The 20,256-nt window shown below is 44.4% G+C and overlaps 1 long non-coding RNA gene across 1 annotated transcript in view; it reads right to left on the bottom strand.

Annotated features, from left to right (window-relative positions):
• Window positions 1-20,256, bottom strand: part of LOC144761994 (uncharacterized) — a 413,370-nt gene that overhangs the window by 58,619 nt on the left and 334,495 nt on the right. The window contains exon 3 of the long non-coding RNA XR_013595996.1: window positions 5,475-5,519. This is a non-coding gene — a long non-coding RNA (uncharacterized LOC144761994). The remainder of the gene's footprint in view (window positions 1-5,474; window positions 5,520-20,256) is intronic.

Genomic DNA, 20,256 nt, shown 5'->3' with positions numbered 1-20,256 from the left:
TGTTTACTACAAATGAAGACAAATTGGCACCCCTGCTAAATTATTTTGAAGACACATGGATTGGTCATATAAGCAGGTCGGGTCGCAGAAGGAAGCCACGTTTCCATGTGGAGTGGTGGAACTGCTACACGACCTGCTTAGAAGGAGAGGCAAAAACAAACAATGCCATTGAGGGATGGCACAACTCCTTCAACCATACAATTGGCAAAGCTCCCCCAAATTTCTATCATTTCTTGGAAATTTTGAGGAAGGAGCAAAGTTTTCAAGAAATGAGAATGTCACAATCATTAACAGGTAGTCTGAATCCACGTATCTCTAAAAGAACAAAAGAAATGTCTGAACGACTATTGGCAGTTTTGCAACAGTTTTCGTTGTGTGTGGCTTCAGACTACCTAGATAATGTTGCACATATACTACACTTTTAATAATCCCTTCTCTTTTACTTTCCTGTTTTGCCCTAAATTACAATATTACACATCTTATTTGGCTTTTACATTGACTCATTTCCAAAAAATGTTGTTGAAAATTAAAAGTCAGGTCACCTTACCTTTGAAGTCTTCTTTTTTCTTTTTTCCTTGTCTTTAATGCAATCCAAAATAATCCAAAACCTTGCTTGTTTTGTATTCCATTTTTCCAAAACCATAACGAAACAACAAGTAAATAAACAATCTTGTTGCTTTTTTTGTAAAAACAAAATGCTTTTCCTAAAATAAGGTATTCCATTTTTAAAGATCGATTTACAACAAAATTGGCAATGTAAAAATGTTTTGTTCTCCAATTTGATTGAATTTCCAACGCCAAAACAATCGAAAATATATCCATCTTCTTCCTATTCTTGAAATCCAAACTCTTCAAAAGCCCAAAAATAGATCCATCTTCTTGCTTTTCTCCAAATAAGCACTCCTTCAAAAACCATTTTCAGAAAATGTAAATCCATCGAAATTGAAAGGAAAGAAAACAATCCAAGGATGTGTTCCATGACTCCTTAAATCCACCGCGATTATCGATCCATTTTCTCCACTGGAAATCAAAACTTCGTAAATCGATCTTCTTCCGACGGAATCCGGAACCAATAAAATTACAAAAATAAATTTCAGAACTAGTGTTTAACTACTATTTTAATTATTTCAGCATACATTGCAAAAAAGTTAAACACACACGTGACCCGACATAGGCATACTTTTTCAAAAGTATCTTGAACATGCTGAATATAACCTAAACATCTTTTTTACATATTCTACACCTCCCTATTCTTTCCTTGCAATAAATGTATTCTGCTACATTATAAAATGTAAATAAATACTTTATAAAGTTTCCTACCTGTGCGCAGATCTCCATGCATCAGCTCTCTCCAGCGACGCTCCACAATATGGCTACCTAAGCGTTTGACGTTCACGCGTGTACGTCATCAAAAGCTGCAAAAAAAGAAAAAGGACTATTTTTTTATTTAACTTCATTTATTAATCAACAGTATTACATTTTTTTTATAACACTACTTCCTGTTATTAAAGTTTAAAAAATTTGAAAAATGTCTTTAACTTTACTCTATTTCAAAATAAATATATTTATATTTTTTCAAAAATAAACTGTTGTGTACATAATTATTTCTATTTTATTGTAAATTTAAACATTTTGTTATTAACTCAATTAAATGTATACAAAAATATTATATTATGCTTACCTTGTCCATACACTCCTTTCTATGTTTTACGAACCCAATCACTCTTCAGCCTGCTTCACAATCAAGGTATGCGATGTTAACAAAGAGACCTATCGAAATAAATGTAGGACAATTCCTTTCATTGCAATCATTTTAAATTGTACTATTAATTAATTTTACAACTTACAAATAGTAATAATAATATTACATTTAATATTTTCTACTTCTTAGTGTAGGAGTTTAAAATACTAATCTAACTTCAGTTAAAATTACTAATCTAACTCCAGAGGACTGTAATACTAGGGAAAGTGTTGGATAGTGTACAGGTTAAAATTACTATTCTAACTCCAGGGGGATATAATACAAGTGTAAGTGCTGGATAGTGTACAGGTTAAAATTACTATTCTAACTCCAGGGGGGTGTAATACTAGGGTAAGTGCTGGATAGTGTGCAGGTTAAAATTACTATTCTAACTCCAGGGGGGTGTAATACTAGGGTAAGTGCTGGATAGTTTACAGGTTGAAATTACTATTCTAACTCCAGGGGGGTGTAATACTAGGGTAAGTGCTGGATAGTGTACAGGTTAAAATTACTATTCTAACTCCATGAGGGTGTAATACTAGGGTAAGTGCTGGATAGTGTACAGGTTAAAATTACTATTCTAACTCCAGGGGGGGGGTGTAATACTAGAGTAAGTGCTAAATAGTGTACAGGTTAAAATTACTATTCTAACTCCAGAGGGGTGTAATACTAGGGTAAGTGCTGGATAGTTTACAGGTTGAAATTACTATTCTAACTCCAGGGGGTGTAATACAAGTGTAAGTGCTGGATAGTGTACAGGTTAAAATTACTATTCTAACTCCAGGGGGGTGTAATACTAGGGTAAGTGCTGGATAGTGTGCAGGTTAAAATTACTATTCTAACTCCAGGGGGGTGTAATACTAGGGTAAGTGCTGGATAGTTTACAGGTTGAAATTACTATTCTAACTCCAGGGGGGTGTAATACTAGGGTAAGTGCTGGATAGTGTACAGGTTAAAATTACTATTCTAACTCCATGAGGGTGTAATACTAGGGTAAGTGCTGGATAGTGTACAGGTTAAAATTACTATTCTAACTCCAGGGGGGGGTGTAATACTAGAGTAAGTGCTAAATAGTGTACAGGTTAAAATTACTATTCTAACTCCAGAGGGGTGTAATACTAGGGTAAGTGCTGGATAGTTTACAGGTTGAAATTACTATTCTAACTCCAGGGGGTGTAATACTAGGGTAAGTGCTGGATAGTGTACAGGTTAAAATTACTATTCTAACTCCAGAGGGGTGTAATACCAGGGTAAGTGCTGGATAGTGTACAGGTTAAAATTACTATTCAAACTCCAGGGGGGTGTAATACTAGGGTAAGTGCTGGATAGTGTACAGGTTAAAATTACTATTCAAACTCAATGGGGGTGTAATACTAGGATAAGTGCTGGATAGTGCACAGGTTAAATTTACTATTCTAACTCCAGGGGGGTGTAATACTAGGGTAAGTGCTAGATAGTGTACAAGTTAAAATTACTATTTTAACTCCAGGGGGGTGTAATACTAGGGTAAGTGCTGGATAGTGTACAGGTAAAAATAACTATTCTTACTCCAGGGGGGTGTAATACTAGGGAAAGTGCTGGATAGTGTACAGGTTAAAATTACTATTCTATCTCCAGGGGGGTGTAATACTAGGGTAAGTGCTGGATGGTTTACAAGTTAAAATTACTATTCTAGCTCCAGGGGGTGTAATACTAGGGTAAGTGCTGGATAATGTACACGTTAAAATTACTATTCTAACTCCAGGGGGGTGTAATACTAGGGTAAGTGCTGGATAGTGTACAGGTAAAAATAACTATTCTTACTCCAGGGGGCTGTAATACTAGGGTAAGTGCTGGATAGTGTACAGGTTAAAATTACTTTTCTTACTCCAGGGAGGTGTAAATACTATAGTAAGTGCTAGATAGTGTAGAGATTAAAATTACTAGAGTATTAATTTTTAATGCAAGAGTATTAATTTTTAATACTAGAGCAATATTTTTTAATACTACAGTAATTATGTTTTTATGAAACAATATAATATAATAAATATTTTTAAAAACAATTTACTTACCAAAAATTGCGTTGTAGTAGTATGCGTTGTAATGACATCTGCGTTGTAATGGTATGCGTTGTAATGACTTGCGTTGTAAAAGATCCTGCGTTGTAAAAGTTTCGTTGTAAAAGAATTGCATTGTAATAGTTGCGTTGTAATGGTTGTAAACCATTTGAAAGTAGTTGGGCATAAAAGTTGCTGATGAGTGCACTGTGGCAGATGTGTGCACTGTGGCGAGCAAGCCTCAACAAAGATACACATTACTGGGTGACTCAATGCAGCAGCCCCCGGTTTCAGTAATGAGTGGGGAGGTTCCCTGCCCCAGCCAACCCTGGTGCTGCAGCAACAGCAGGAGCAGCATCAGGAATGGCTTACAGAGATGCTGCGGTGTGTAACTAGGGGGCTCTCTGAACTCTGCAATGTGCAGTGCACAAGACCTGAGGCAGCGCAAGGGTGGGAAGAGGCTGCCCCCCCTGACCTTTTCATGGGACACACAACGGATGTTGTTAGCTAATCCTAAATCATCTGATTTCAGTTCAGTTTCCGCTTTCCACAGGTAAATTTGATTAAATTAGTTGATGAACAGCATGGAAGTGCTAACGTTTTGTTAACACAATATGGCTATGATTTAATTGAAATAATTCTGTTCTGTCACTATCTGTGACCGTATATTGATGATGATGGGTACTTGGAAACAAAGATTTTCAAAGGGAGACCTCCAATCCTGTAGTGGTTTCCACAGACTGGGGGTTCGTTCGAAGGCTTTACTGTGCGTGGATCATGATGATTGTCAATAGGGGATTTGACGAAGACTTCAGCTGAGCTGACTTATGCCGAGCTAACTGATGAAATGTATAATCTTCAAGGAGGCCGAGGCTGGCATATGCAAAAACAAGCATTGGCATAGCCATTAGGTCTCGCCTTTGGGACCTTCCAAGTGTTTAGCCATGCAACAGTTGATGTTGTTGTACCAAGGATATTGTGCTGGATAACTAAACACTTATAAGGTCCAAAAGGCGAGACCTATTGGCTATGAAAATGCTTGTTTTTTACTTGCTTCAGAGAACTTAAGAGATCAGACCCACGGTTCCTCTTGGAAATATCTGTGAGCTCCTCCCTCATAGTGAGGGGGTTGCAGCCCTTGGTTGCGCTAGGAATTGCAACTAAGTGGAGATCGCAAATAATGAAGCATGCCAGCTTGGTGGGTGATGGGATTTCGTCCTCTTAAATAGGACAAATTCCATGTTTGCACACTATATTCGTGTCAGTATCAATTTTTGCTTTCAAATTGCTCCTTGTAGGAGTATTATAGACCCACGGATTTCATATGTATATAATTGTATTGAAGTGGGGATGGTGTCCGCGCAGGTCTTTTAACTTTTCCCTGAGACCCTCTATTACCTGGTGTGTTGTTGCATTCAGTGAACTGCCAATTGTAAGCAGAGCCTAATTCAGTTCTACAAAGACATTTTGTAAGCTTTTGTTAAAGTTCTTTTTCAACGTTTGTTCAGGCAATTAGTTTTGAGTATTACGATTCGTTCAGCAGTGCAGAAAGAACCAAATATTGAAACTATCCTTTTGGAGCATATGGCACACAGTTGGGACAATCTTTTGCAGCGCATCTAATTCAATCTACTACTAACAGTTAAGCCAGCACAGGAAAGTTACAAGTAGATATAAATATATATATTTATACTTACCAACTTTATTATCTCTCTGATCACCTGAGTTTGTTGTGGCAGCATCTATTAGGGAAATAACAAGATTGAACTAATAGTGTCAAGATCAACATTGCATCTTAAGCAAAGAAATTACAATAATAAGACAAATATGAGAGAAGCAAATTCCACTGAAAAAGAGCTGGAAGGAATCAAAGAAAGGATGAGAGGGAGGGAGCATACGTTTTAGAGAACGGGTAGGTTGGGAAGGGGCAGTGAGAAGTAGTAATTCTGTGCTTGTGTTTACAGATGTGCTTTGTGTTTACAGATGTGTAGAAGCCCCAGCCAGGTTTTTCATTAGACGTGAAACTGCAGTAGCGGTCTCTCTTTACTCCCATTCCTCTTTCCCCCTCTTTTCTGTGAAATGATTTACATCGGCTGCAGTGTAGTTGGGGAGTTGGGAAAAGTTCTTCTGATCCTGTGGGAGCAAGGGTCAGGTACTCAGCTTTGACACTCTGTCTTCATGATCCCATGTTCATCGCAGGGCATGTAGCCAGGTCTCTATAGGGAGTCACACCAGCAAGGGATGTTGTACGTGTCATTAATAACAAAATTTGAAGGATCCAGCTCATATCTGGAGCAGGACACAGACAAATAAATTCCTTCCATACTATCTCAATCATGCAGCCAGGTCTGCTTGCACATACACCTTACTTCAATACATTGGGCCACATCTATCTTGGGACCCCGTATACGTTGTTAGGGCCTGTTTACATGTCCCAGTTGGACCTGTGGTACTCCCCCACCACTGATTACTGAGGCCAGTCAGCAGGGCATGAGGTCAGATCCCTACCTGTACAGTCAGGACATGGTCTCAAAATGTCCTACTTGGAGTTACAGATGTCAAAAAGGTCTATAGTAATAAGAGTACACACTGAGTACGCTTCAATTCTACATGCATATAAAGGATGGTTCATGATCCAAAACCTTGGGAAAGGAAGACACACATCTAAAAGACAATGTCTCACATACAAAAGAAAGAGACAGGCAATTGCATTTGGTGGCATATGGGTCAATGCATGTAGCAACACACAAGTCACCAGAAATTACAAAATCACTTACTTTCATCACATGATCATGTCTTGGTAACAAATTGGTATGGATGTAGATCATCTTTTATTAAGCAGGCTATGCAGATCCCGTCTGCTGTGCATAACAAACATTCATCACTGAGTCAAGTATACCACAACAATAGCATATGGTACAATATTGAACAACAAAATACACAAGATGATGGACGGAATGTTACACAATGGCTAAACATTCACCCCCAGTCACAGATCTGGGTTTAATCCATCGTTATTATGCTCACCAAGCCACCCCAGTTTAGACATGGCCATATGCAAATCAGTCTTGACCCTGTGCCTCATGGGAACAGTCCAGCCCGAATTGCCAGACCGGAATCAAGCATCCTAGGAACGGTTTTTGGCTATCAGCCGTCTTCAGCCAGCATAGCTTGACTCCAGTGACTTAGTGAGCAAGGGACAATATTGAACAACTTCAAAAACACGATAGCCATAACAAGATAGATGAGCACAGACGGATCCTGGGCGTTTAGAAGGTCAGCATCCATTATACCTCACAGTCCAGACATGGGGGATGTGCGACCATGTCCTCTTGTACAAAAGCCATTGTTAACATTCAACATTTTTGTATATGTGTATTCTAAGAGACCCTCCTTCACGTGAACCAAGGAGGAGAATATTCAAATGACGGAGCAGCTGCTTCATCTAGCCATGTCTGGACCACCTTGATAGGTTGTGACCATGTGTACATGAGCTTGACCCTTCAAAGTCCTTCACCCATCCAGTGTCTCCTGTAAGTCCTGTAACAAGTTGTCCTACAGCCTACCTATTGCAACCTTTGGAGGCACTCAATTTACTCCCTGTGCAGCGCAGTTGCCTTGGCCCTACCCCATTAGAGATTTGCTGCTACCAAGTGTTGCAGTGTTGGGAGTGCAGTGGCCTAACAATGCATGCAAATGGCTCTGCATGCTATGAGCATTTAGAAATCCATTCTTTTATTGGATAACTTTAAAACCTCACCTTCATGAATATCTCCAGCAGCATCACCTCGAATGGAAGGAGGTTGATACAACCTGGCACTTTGTCAAGTACATCTTTGACTCTGGACCTCAGGTTCGCATCACACAGCCATGCCCAGAACATATGTATCACATCCAAATTAGGTGCATGACATCATGAACACAGAGGGCAGAACACAAAATTACGGGGTAGGACAGCGGGGGTGAGACATGCCCTGTGCTGGATGTCAAATTGAATGTACTAGATTTTTGCATCACAAGATACTGTACATTGGTACTGCTTAGTGTATCCTTACTTCAAGGCCATGAGTGCTCGTACTATATCGGTGGCTCATAGCCAGCAAACGGATTACAGTTGTCATATGTGCAAAGCCATTAACAAACAAGGTCACCAGTCTCCGACCTCCACCCATGACATGCATGCCTTGGGTTAGGAGGTGATGCTCCAGTTCAGTGTCTGTGACTCTCGACAGGTATGCCATCTCGGCTATCATTGAGTCGAATGCCAAGAAAGTCCCCGCCCCCAGAATGTCAGGATCTTCCTGCAATGGGCCAAAGATGATGTGCTTCTGGAGCCTGAATAGGTCCCCCACTGAGGTCATGCTGTCAGTCCTTCCCTAATAATGCTTGTATGGAACAGTAGTAGAAAGTGCAGACCAACATACGGAGAGTACAAGATCATGTCCATCAGTACCCTCAGGCCCTAATAGTTAAAATAAGCTACTTTCACCAGGCTGTCAGCTCCACAGGGGAGCTGTGCTCCAGGGAGCAACATTTATTTGCCATCTCCTGTGTCCTGCATGTTGGGAACATGCCCACTTCATATAACTGACTCAAAACCAAACATCACACTGGCCATTGCAGCGGTGCTACCATGTAAAATTTCATAGAAACAGCAAACCATGGACACCCTTTCACAGTGGCTGCTGCAGCCTCTGAAGAGCCACACTTATCCTGCTCCTATTGAAGATCAACCCTCACAGCATGGTGTCCAACTCCCTGGAGGTGGCACAAGGCACCGCCACCTCTAGGTGATGTGAAAAATACAAGATGCAGGGGAGCATTATTATCTTGGAAAGTGATATACATACTTGGGCTGTAACCGGTAGAGTGTTTCAAAAATCCATCTGTGGAAGAAAGGAGGATATGGCCCTGGTCAAATTTCCACAATTAGATTGTTTGCATCATGACAGTTAAAGATCCCTAAGTACCTAAACACCTGAAGCTCCCACATCACCCTCTGCTCAGCCACAATTAGCTCTTGTAGAGGATATTCCACACAGAAGGGGACAAACACAACACTTGGCCCAGTTAACACCCAGACTCAACACACTCTGGATATCTGATAGTCTCAGAGATATATCTGGAATTTCCCTGCAGATATACTGAATATAGAGGTCTTGTAGAGCTTGGGTGTAAGGCCGTCCAACCCCGGAGTTGTCAACATGACTGTGCGCATAAGCGCTCTGTGTATCTTCTGTACCAGCTAATGGGTTGCTGATCACAGCACGTGCTGCAGGATCAAGTACAGGCAGATTAAATACAATTAGGAAATATCTACCTTGCGCACAGTCTATGGGGGTAATGTATTGGCCACAACAATACACTGTGAAGGATTCATGGATGGCTGCCTGAATAGTGCGCATACAGTGCAGGGGATCTCCAATTATCTTCATGTGCTGGGTTGTAGTTATGCCATGGAGGAAGCAGGCCAGGTGTTGCCCTGACTGATCTCCCTCGAGTGCATCTCAGTTTGTTATGTTTCAAAGTAAAAGCAACGCAGTTGCTCAATGAGATGGGTGTGGTGTGCTTGAGCATCTGTCAGCACAGGTAACATCCCAGGCTGCAATTGGACCGCAGCCTCCTGCCGGCCTAGTGGTGCCTCTGTTTCCATCAAAGCGCTGGGGATATTAGCCCTAGCCCCTACCAAAGCCGCAAGCACATGCCACTCAGTACTGCTTACAGTGCTTTCCACTCCAACAAACTACAAGTGGCTGTGTCCCAGTTGTCAATCAAATAATTGGAGATGGATTCCCTCAGTAATTCACAAAATGCATGGGGCAACAGCAACGTAGCATGTGTGGAATGGGGGTCGTTGCACACTACACCCAATGCTTATGTGTTTAGAATTATGTTCTGAGAATGGTCTTTACAGGTATTCAGCATCTATCACCTCAGTCTGTAGTGTGTGGTGATAACAAATATTCTGTTTCAGAATGTGCAGATTGAGCTGCAGAGTAGTAAAAGTACTTCTGGGTCTCAGGATGTAGGATCCACCAACAGTCTCAGAGGGACCAGTGTGCAATCCCTTGTGTAAAGCACGCTGCCAGCACTGGAGAGGATGGCGGGGGGATGGAGTACAGTTAATCTGTGGCTCTTGGATACAACTGAAATTGTCATCCTCAAGCCAAGGGATATGGGTACACCTCGTGAGGGTGTCGGATCGGCGCAGAATAAAGTTCGGCACATAAACACTGCCCGATAATATTTGCAAATATCAAGGAGGCCCGCTACAAAAACATATTGCCCTCAGACTCCATGGCAGTGCCTAATGGACTAAACAGGACCCTGTACGGAGCTAAACAAGGGCTCTGCTTGTCAAACAAGAGTAGAGGATGCAAAAAGAATTGCTCTGCAAGAACTTCTGCAACTGAGTCCCAAGCTCCCTTGTCACATGGGTCTCTTGTAACAGTGCAATGTTTTTTTGCCAGCACTTTCTGATAAATCATCACAATGCGTGTCTCTTCCTTGTCGTTCCCATAGATCTGGCTTTCAAAGTCATATCGCCATGAGTACCCTTGCATGTGTAGTGTACTGGGAAGTGTGTGAAGGGGTTTCTGGAGTAGTCTGCCCCCAGATGGGCTACTAACACACATGCTGGAGTTTTTTTTTTACTTGGAGGGGTTATAGGCCCTAATCGATGGCCTGACCCTCAATGGATCTGCATCAGGAAAGAAAACATACATCCTCAATATCTCCACCACAGGTCAGTATCCAAGGGGAACATAACATAACATAACAGGTGTATTTGTAAAGCGCACGCTCACCACTACGGGTATCTTGGTGCTGAAATAACAGATGTATAATAATAATAATAATAATAACAATTCTTATAAAGCGCCTGCTTACACAAAGAACAGTGTGTCCCCGTGCTGTGAAGACAGAACTGGGCGAACTACAATAGTGAACTAGTAAGAGCAGAGGGCCAAGAGAGGACAGGGATTAGCCCAACTTAGGGAACAGGTAGGTCTTCAGTATCTGACGAAACCTCAGTTCGGAAGATTCCATACGGAGCTCAATTGGCAGAGAGTTCCACTGTTTGCTGGCCAGGTATCTGAACGAGCGGCCGCCCATCCGTGCTCTATAAATACGCTGGACGTGGAAGAGCATAATCCCCAGGGATCTCAACATCCGCTTCGGCTGGTACTTGGTTAGTAACTTTTGAAGTTATATAGGACCCTTACCATGTGCAATACGCTGTGCCATGCACATTGTTTTAAACACAATTCGTTCTTGAACCGGGAGCCAGTGCAAAGAGGCAAGGGCATGCCTCCCGGGAGACTTCCGGGGAAGGTGCAATGCCAACCTCGCGGCCGCATTCTGCACACATTGAAGTCTGTGCTGCCCTTTTTTACTCAGATTAATGTACAATGAGTTCCCGTAGTCTAGGTGGGGAGTGACTAAAGTGTGGATTAATGTTTTCCTACTGGTAGCAGAAAGTAAATCCAGGGTTTTTCTCAGCCTTTTTAAAATGCCGTAGCATTTGCCCACCCCCCTCTCGTATGGATTTCAAAGGACAGATTAATGTCCAGTTGTACTCCCAAATTTTTCACCTGCACCGCAGGGATCGGAGTAGGCCCCAGTTCTGGAGGCTACCACGCTGAGGACCATATTGATGGTGACTTCCCTATCACCAGAAGCTCAGTTTTACTCGCATTGAGGCGCAGGTAGTTGTTATTCATCCAGCCTGCCAGCTCCCTAAGACCTGCGGAAAAGTTCACTGCCGCCTCTTCTGGGGGCTGAGAAAGTGTCACGGCCAGTTGCGTGTCATCCGCGTAGGGCACGATCTCAACCCCATAGGCTTCCACCAACTTTGAGAGGGGCTCCATATAAAGATTAAATAAGGTAGGGCTCAATATAGAGCCCTGCAGGACCCCCTGTCTTAGTGAGCGTACCTCAAATTTGAAAGGGGGACAGTGGACTTGAAACCTTCTGTCTGCGAGAAATGAACATAGCCATGCATGGGTCGGTCCTGCAACTCCAGCCTCCCTGAGGCGGGCCAATAATATTAAGTATGGGCGAAATCGTGCGAATACGAATTTGCGATCCGCATAATTCGCGAATTCATGCGAAATTCCAAATTTTTGGTTTTTGCGTGTTCGCGGAGCTTTTTGCGTGTTCGCTGGGCTTTTTGCGCGTTCACGAGCCGCTTGCATGGCGAAGTTACCCATGCGGTCGTGGATGGCCACAGCACCCTCTGGTTCACCACTGCCACCCTCTGGTTCACCACTGCCACCCTCTGGTTCATTACTGCCACCCTCTGGTTCGCCACTGCCACCCTCAGGATCATCACTGCTACCCTCTGGTTCATTACTGCCACCCTCTGATTCATCACAGCACCCTCTGGTTCACCAGTGCCACCCTCTGGTTCATCACTGCCACCCTCTGGTTCACCACTGCCACCCTCTGGTTCATCACTGCCACCCTCTGGTTCAGCACTCACCACTGACACCCTCTGATTCATCACAGTGCCCTCTGGTTCAGCGCTCACCACTGCCACCCTCTAGTTCATCACAACACCCTCTGGTTCACCCCTGCTGCCACCCTCTGGTTCAGCACTCACCACTACCACCCTCTGGTACATCACAGCGCCCTCTGGTTCGACCCTGCTGCCACCCTCTGGTTCAGCACTCACCACTGCCGCCCTCTGGTTCATCACTGCCACCCTCTGGTTCACCACTGCCACCCTCTGGTTCACCACTGCCACCCTCTGGTTCATCACAGCAACCTCTGGTTCACCCCTGCTGCCACCCTCTGGTTCAGCACTAACCACTGCCACCCTTTGGTTCATCACAGCACCCTCTGGTTCACCACTGTCACCCTCTGGTTCATCACTGCCACCCTCTGGTTTGCCACTGCCCCCCTCTGGATCATCACTGTCCCCCTCTGGTTCATCACTGCCACCCTCTGGTTCATCACAGCACCCTCTGGTTCACCAGTTCCACCCTCTGGATCATCACTGTGCCCCTCTGGTTCATCACTGCCAACCTCTGGTTCATCACAGCGCCCTCTGGTTTACCACTACCACCCTTGGGTTCATCACTGCCACCCTCTGGTTCACCACTGCCACCCTCTGGTTCACCAGTGCCACCCTCTGGATCATCACTGTCCCCCTCTGATTCATCACTGCCACCCTCTGGTTCATCACAGCACCCTCTGGTTCACCCCTGCCACCCTCAGGTTCAGCACTCACCACTGCCAACCTCTGGTTCATCACAGCACCCTCTGGTTCATCCCTGCTGCCACCCTCTGGTTCAGCACTCACCACTTCCACCCTCTGGTTCATCACAGCACCCTCTGGATCATCACTGTCCCCCTATGGTTCATCACTCCCACCCTCTGGTTCATCACAGCACCCTCTGGTTCACCAGTGCCACCCTCTGGATCATCACTGTCCCCCTCTGGTTCACCCCTGCCAGCCTCTGGTTCATCACTGCCACCCTCTGGTTCATCACTGCCACCCTCTGGTTCATCACAGCACCCTCTGGTTCACCACTGCCACCCCCTGGTTCATCACAGCACCCTCTCGTTCACCAGTGCCACCCTCTGGTTCATCACTGCCACCCTCTGGTTGATCACTGTCACCCTCTGGTTCAAGACTGCCACCCTCTGGTTCGCCACTGCCCCCCTCTGGATCATCACTGCCACCTTCCGGTTCATTACTGCCACCCTCTGATTCATCAAAGCACCCTCTGGTTCACCAGTGCCACCCTCTGTTTCTTCACTGCCACCCTCTGGTTCATCACAGCACCCTCTGGTTTACCAGTACCACCCTCTTGTTCTTCACTGCCACCCTCTGGTTCATCACAGCATCCTCTTTTTCACCAGTGCCACCCTCTGGTTCTTCACTGCCATCCTCTGGTTCATCACAGCACCCTCTGGTTCACCAGTGACACCCTCTGGTTCATCCCTGCCACCCTCTGGTTCATCCCTGCCACCCTCTGGTTCATCCCTGCCTCCCTCTGGTTCAGCACTGCCACCCTCTGGTTCATCACAGCACCCTCTGGTTCACCACTGTAGATTATGGGGGGAAAGCACACCTGCCCAACTGAGATGAATTAATTTGGGGCTGGTTAATGTGTTACTGAATTTGAGCTTCAAGTCTGGCACCTGCTTCCTTAGCTGTAAGTGCTTCCTGTTGCAGTTTAATTTTTTTTATAGGAGCATTGTGCCATACTCGTAACTATTCTCTGACCCTGCTTTGAGGGTCAGAGCAGGGTCAGAGAATAGTTGCAAGTAGGCAACTGAACTCTGGAGGGGCCCCTCAGGAAGCACTACAGGGAATGGTTACAAATTAGCTTGAACTTTTGCTCCTGCTAAGTGCTTTCAGTGTTCCAAAATTTGTTTTTCTGCCATTTCGCGAGATTCGCGGGGCGAATGCGTGCGAAATCAAACTTGCAATCCGCGAATTCGTGCGAATTTGCGGATTTCCTTTTTTTTGCGTGTTTACACGTTTTTTTGCTTATTCGCGGACCGCTTGCAGCGCACTGACCCCGAGGTTGACCATGCGGTCATGTATTGGCGCGGCCATCTTGTTTGCGTGACGTGTTTCCGTTTCCGGCGCTAGTTGCATGCTCGCGTCGTATGCGGCTCGCGATTACGTATTCGCGGGCGTTTTCGCGTACTGCTGTACAGGACCATGGCAAAGGGAGCCGGGAAGGAGAAGGGGAAGGGGAAGGGTCCCGCACCCCGTACCCGGCTCCCATGTGGGCGATTGCGGGAGGAGAACGTCACAGTCCGGGAGATCTTTAGCGCGGAGGAGGTGGCCGCACTGGATTTTTATGTCCAGCACCGCCACCCGAAGACCATCGCGGCAGGCGGCAGGATCGTTGGCAGGTACGGGCTCCGGGAGCGTCGGAAGTGGCGGGAGAAGTTGTGCCGGTCCATGTATCAACACTCTCGGGTCCGGTGCACCTACACCCAGGCCACGCACCGGTGGTCCGACCTCCTGGACCGTGAACACGACCTGCTCGACCTGCTAGGCGTCAATATCCCGGGCTTGGTGAGTAGTAGTAGCTATTTAATCACTACTCTGTTTTCTCCTGCTCTATGTGTTATCATATTTCAAATTCTTTTTTTTTCCTAAGAGCAATAATGCTGCCGGTTACATTGTAGGTAAATTATGTTTCAAAATGTTCTGTGATTGCATTTCAGATGCACTGCTCTCCTGCTCAGTGGCGGTGCTACTGTTTTCGATTTTTTGTGTTGATTTCATTGGCCTGAGTAATTATGTATGAGTGTACTTTACAGAACTGCGTAATGCTAGACACCAAGGGGCAGATTTACAATTACTGGCGCATCCCTGCAAATTAGCAGGGATGCACCAGTAATTGTGCGCCACGCCTCCACCACCCATGGTGCGCCGCATTTACAATGCAGCGCACCATGGGGCAAAAACGACACAGAGCGTCACGCATCTGTGCCCTAAAGTCAGCACATTGCTGGAGTTGCGTCGCAACCACGACGCAGCTCCAGCAATGCTCTTGGGTGCCCTATCTCCCCAATGCTGCGTCAAGCCGTACGTCTGCTTCAAGCAGCCGCAGTGTTTCGAGTGACGCAGCATTGGCCTAAAAGTGACTGAGTGAAATCTTGTAGATTTCACTCTGCCTCTTTTAGGATGCGTTTCTGCGCAGGAACTCCCTCCCTTGCGCTGGAATGCCCCCTGATGGTACAGGGCTTTACAACGTGAGGCATCTCCCAGATGCGTCACGTTGTTAATATACCCGGCACCATGGCGGCTCTTTTGCGCTGCCGCTGCGTCACAAAAGACATGCAACGAGGGAGCAAAAGAGCAAAAGAGCCGCAAGGGATTTGTAAATATGCCCCAGAGACTCAAGTCCAGTCCTTTCTTTGTACACCTGCCACTAATAAGAGTGGTGGTGGATTGATAGTTTAAGTATTTTAATGACTGGTTATGTAGTAGGAAACTTACTTTAGTGTTCTCACTGGTCTGCAATGACGATGGACTTTGTATGTCACTTCGCATGCTGCGGAGTGCTTCCTGCCGGTCCGCAAATCCAGCAATACTAATATCCTAGTAGACCACACCAGATAGCTCAATAAATGTATTGCAATTGTTGTCTATTTGCTATTTCCCCGAAATAATTTGTTATTGTTCTTTTGAAATGTTTGATTTGGTTGACAACAATCATCCATGTTTGGGTCTTTCTTTCATGTTGTACATCAGCTCCCCCCAGGGGCAAGAGGACAGAGGAGGAGGAGGTAGCGGCGCCGTCGGCTGAGGACCAGGAAGGCCAAGATCGGTCAGGCGAGGGCTCCTCTGCTGGCCCCAGTAAGTTTTCATGTTAATATTAATAATTAATATTAATAATTAAACTTCCCTACCTTTTAGAGTACCTATTTTTTACTAACGTTCCTCATTCGATTTTTCCTACATCGTCTTGTAGACTGTTTCTAAATTCTTATCCTGCTTCTACTATTACTCCCTGTGGTACTACTGGATTATTATTATTAGTCTGTCTGTGTAGCTAACTAAGCTTGCACAGTTGGCAAAAGGTGTTAACCAAAACTCCCATTCTATTCATCAATAGCTCTATGCACTGAGTGCAGTCCTCTGGGTTGTCCATAATGTCTTATGAAGTCTTCTAAATGTTTATGCTTTGACAATTCCCAACAAGAAACTTTCAATGACCACCAAGAAAAAATAAGATACTAGTTTACTTTTTGATTGGATAGGAGGACAATCCATACTACTATTGTTGCAGGGACAATTCTGCACAAACAGAACTATGGACACTAAATAGTGCATTGTTTATCAATTAAAATAGGTGCAGTTAGACTTTCCACATACCTCAGTCATAACAGAATTTGAACCCCCATCTCCTTACTGGCTAGCTAGTGTGACAGAGTCATTTAGCTCCCTAAATCATCGATGATTGATCCCCAATGATGATTATCCAACCCAGGACATAAGACTACGGAGTCAGAGTCCAGAACTGTCAAAGCCACGGACTCATGCTTGCAAATTGCAAACCCTTTCGCTCACTCACTCATGACTATAAAAACCACAGAGTCTATGTAAGTTCTAAAGCTTTATTAAAAGTAAAAACATTTATTAAAATTAAGTTCATCATACAACATCAACGGTGGATTGAAAATGGAAAAGTGCTTAGTGATTTCACACATTAATTGTGGGCGAGCCCTCACCTGGTTGGAACTTCAAATCTTCTTTGTGGTGCTGAATCGTTGCTGACTCCGTCCTAGTGATGATGATCAGATGTTGCTCTTGTTCTTAGAAGGGTAGCTTCTGTCTGTTATGAGAAAAACGGTGCATGTTAAAAAGCAAGCATTCATCAGTTGTGCCAAAAACTGTAGCAAGACAAGCAACACCCTTCCCTGAAAAAAAGTGCAATTTTTAGTTTTGAGTTGACTAGACAGTCACAAATTATTACATTTGTTTGTGTAGTTGTAGTGACATTTTTTCATTCCTAGACAAAATACTAGTGAGTGATGTATATGGCATCTGAGAATCTGAAATGTATTTTCTAGGCGGAACATCGGCACAACCATCCACCGGTGCCGGGGCCAGCGCGGAGGTGGACACTCCTGGGGCGGAGGCGGTGCAACAGCCAGCGGAAGCTGCTGTGGGGGATGCCACGGTAGTGGCGGACAGTGGTAAGCTATTATATTCCTTACTTATTGAGATAGCAGACTGCAGAGTGTGCTCTCTGCATGGGTGTATATGTTGTACAGGACAAGTATACTATACTGTTAAGAAGAGTTACAAATTTAGAACTAAGTTTTTATCAACCAGGTAGTAGCCTCCTCTAAATTAACTTCAACTCAGCTGTTTAAGTTTTTTCGAGAATCCAAGTCAGATCAGAGATGAACTTGATGGATGGGATGAACAAAAAGGGAAAGAAGGGTGTAAGTAAGTGTGGAAGGACGAGTGAGTTAAAAGATGACTGGCAAAGAATGATACGTGTTTGACTACTGCCCGTGGCTGGGAATAGGATGCGTGGCCGATTGAAGGATGAAGCAAGGATGGTTGGAAGGAGAAAGGAAAGAGGACTGCCTGGGTGGGCAAAACAGAAACTGTATGTGTGCGCAATACATCCTTTCTTTGAAATTCAAATGCAAGTCAAGCACGGATGCATGGCTTGCGTTTTCCAAAATAAAATGAAAATTTTGTTTTCCCGTGTAAAAAAGTAAGGTTTGTCCACTTGAGACATTAGGAAGAATGATTGACATTTACTTTGAATGGATGGATGCCTGGATCATGGTACTATCTGACTCATAGATAGCATATGTGTATGTAGAGAGAGTAGACGGTCACTGGATGAACTAAGTGTTACTTTGAAGAGCATGTAACACCGCACCAGCAGGTCTGTTCCAGTGTAGGAAAGGCAAGAAAAAGAAGTTGTAATTTTTCCGAATACTACCATGAATAGTAGCAGTACTTGTATTGCTAGCACAGCATATATCCGGCGATTCCGGGGGCCACTCACTACCTCTGTTAATAATTTTAGTACAACTCTGTCATTCATGTGTGGCCTATCAGTGTTCACTCAATAAAAAAGAAATCCCCTAAAGTCATCCCATATGTAATAAAATACATATCATGTGAAGGGATAGATAATCATATTATTTATCTTCTTCATTTTCCTTTTCTAGTAGTCATTGGCACTGTAGGGTGAAAGTTAAATTAATTAAGCAGTCGCCCTTGTAACAGTGTACTCTAAGTGCCACCCGTAATAGAAAAGTAAGAGCTTCACCACCTGCATGTACTGGACTGGTACAGTAACGCAAGCCCGTGTCATCATGGCGTGCGTCTGTTTTTCTCAGGTGCAAGTTGACTGCGCTGGCATTATGCCGGCTTCCAGAAGTTTACGTACCAATTTCGCTAAACAAGAGAGAAGAAGAAGAATAAGACTGGTGTACTGTCATAGTCGACTCTAATGTGGTGAGTCCATAGTGCTCATAGAATTGATTCCTGAAACTCCCACTAATGTTAGAGCAAGGCTGAAGAAGTGGGAGGTTAGATAGAAACAGGCCACAAATGTTATGTACTGTGCTTTCAAGTTGCTAGTTCTACTGTGACACAACTTTCTGCTGAATTATTTTGTGTTAATCTTAAAGAGCATTGGTTACATACTATGTTTTTCTTTCTTCATGTTGATGCTCCTTCCAAACTGTCACTGAAGGAGCTGGCTAGACGGGCCCGGCAAAGGAAACTGGAGGCGACTTTAGCCGAATATTGGTGGCTGGTGGCCCAGGAGGAGGAGAAAACGCAGTCGCAGACCACCACAACATCTACAGGGACAGCTGCATCCTCCTCCGTGCTCCCTGGGTCAGCCAGTCAGCGCAGGCCTCCAGCGGTACGGAGCCGTGGTACCGCAGCCACCCACCACCGCCAAGCAGCCAAAAAATCAGCAGAAGAAGCTGAGAATCCTGCTCAAGAACCTCCGCAAGGAGCATGAGCACCTGGCCCAGAAAGTACGCCGCCGGCGGCATTAGAGAAGGAGAGACTGTCCCTTGCCCCTTTTTTAAAGACTTTTGGGGGGTGGGAATTGGGAGTTGAGTTTTTTGGACTTTTGGGACTTTTTATTTCACGGACATTCTTTGGGGTTAGGGAGTGGGGGTGAGTCCGGTCTTGCGGGATAGTTTATTTTTGTTAGGGATATGAATAATCGTTACTTTCAACTTAAACATAGCATACGTGTTTTTACTACAGTTGAGGCTGGAGGGGGGGTTAACTGTAAGTTTGTTTTCCGGAAACTTAAGTGGCTTCTTGATTCAAATTGTGTAAGTAATTGCCCAAATGTTTACAAAAGTAAGTTCCTGTCACAGAGTTAGTGAATTCAAGTGTCCTAGGACTTTACTAGTACTACCGCCAGTCTCTCGTCTCTCATACTACTCCATTATTCTTGCTTCCCCCAAACGCTTATCTTACCTGTAATTCGTGTTTGAAATAAGGGCTAGGCACAGGGCTGGCTGCATGGCAAATGGCGATTAAGGTTGGCAATCCTTGGCGGTTGAAATGGCATCATTGCGGTCGTACTAGTGGTGGTACACAGTGACAGTTGCAGCATATGAAAAAAAAGAAATTGAAACCTTGATTGGCCTTAGCGGAGCATTAGAACGGTACGATAGATACTATAGCATGTGACAGTACACTAGAACATTGCCAAAATGTAGCCTTACAAATGCCAAAGTATGAAAGTATAACTACTACTTGCGTGGAATTTGACATTGGCTACTACTACAAGAAATAGTACTGAAAGTGAAGGACACATCAGCGTAATCATTTGCCACGTGTAGGAGGAGGATGTTCTTCATGATCAATCCATTTCATGGCGCCCATGAAAATCTGCTTTGATTTGCCAATAGTCATGGGTCTGTGTCAAGCTGACTAAGATTATATCCTTCGATTCCTTCAACAGCCTTGAAATGTAATTCATTTTCAGTTGCTACGACCTT

This window comes from Lissotriton helveticus, chromosome 6 (genome assembly GCF_964261635.1).
Source record: "Lissotriton helveticus chromosome 6, aLisHel1.1, whole genome shotgun sequence".
Taxonomy (NCBI): Eukaryota; Metazoa; Chordata; class Amphibia; order Caudata; family Salamandridae; genus Lissotriton; species Lissotriton helveticus.
Note: the sequence above shows the minus strand (reverse complement) of the source record. Positions and strands in the feature narration are given on the sequence as shown.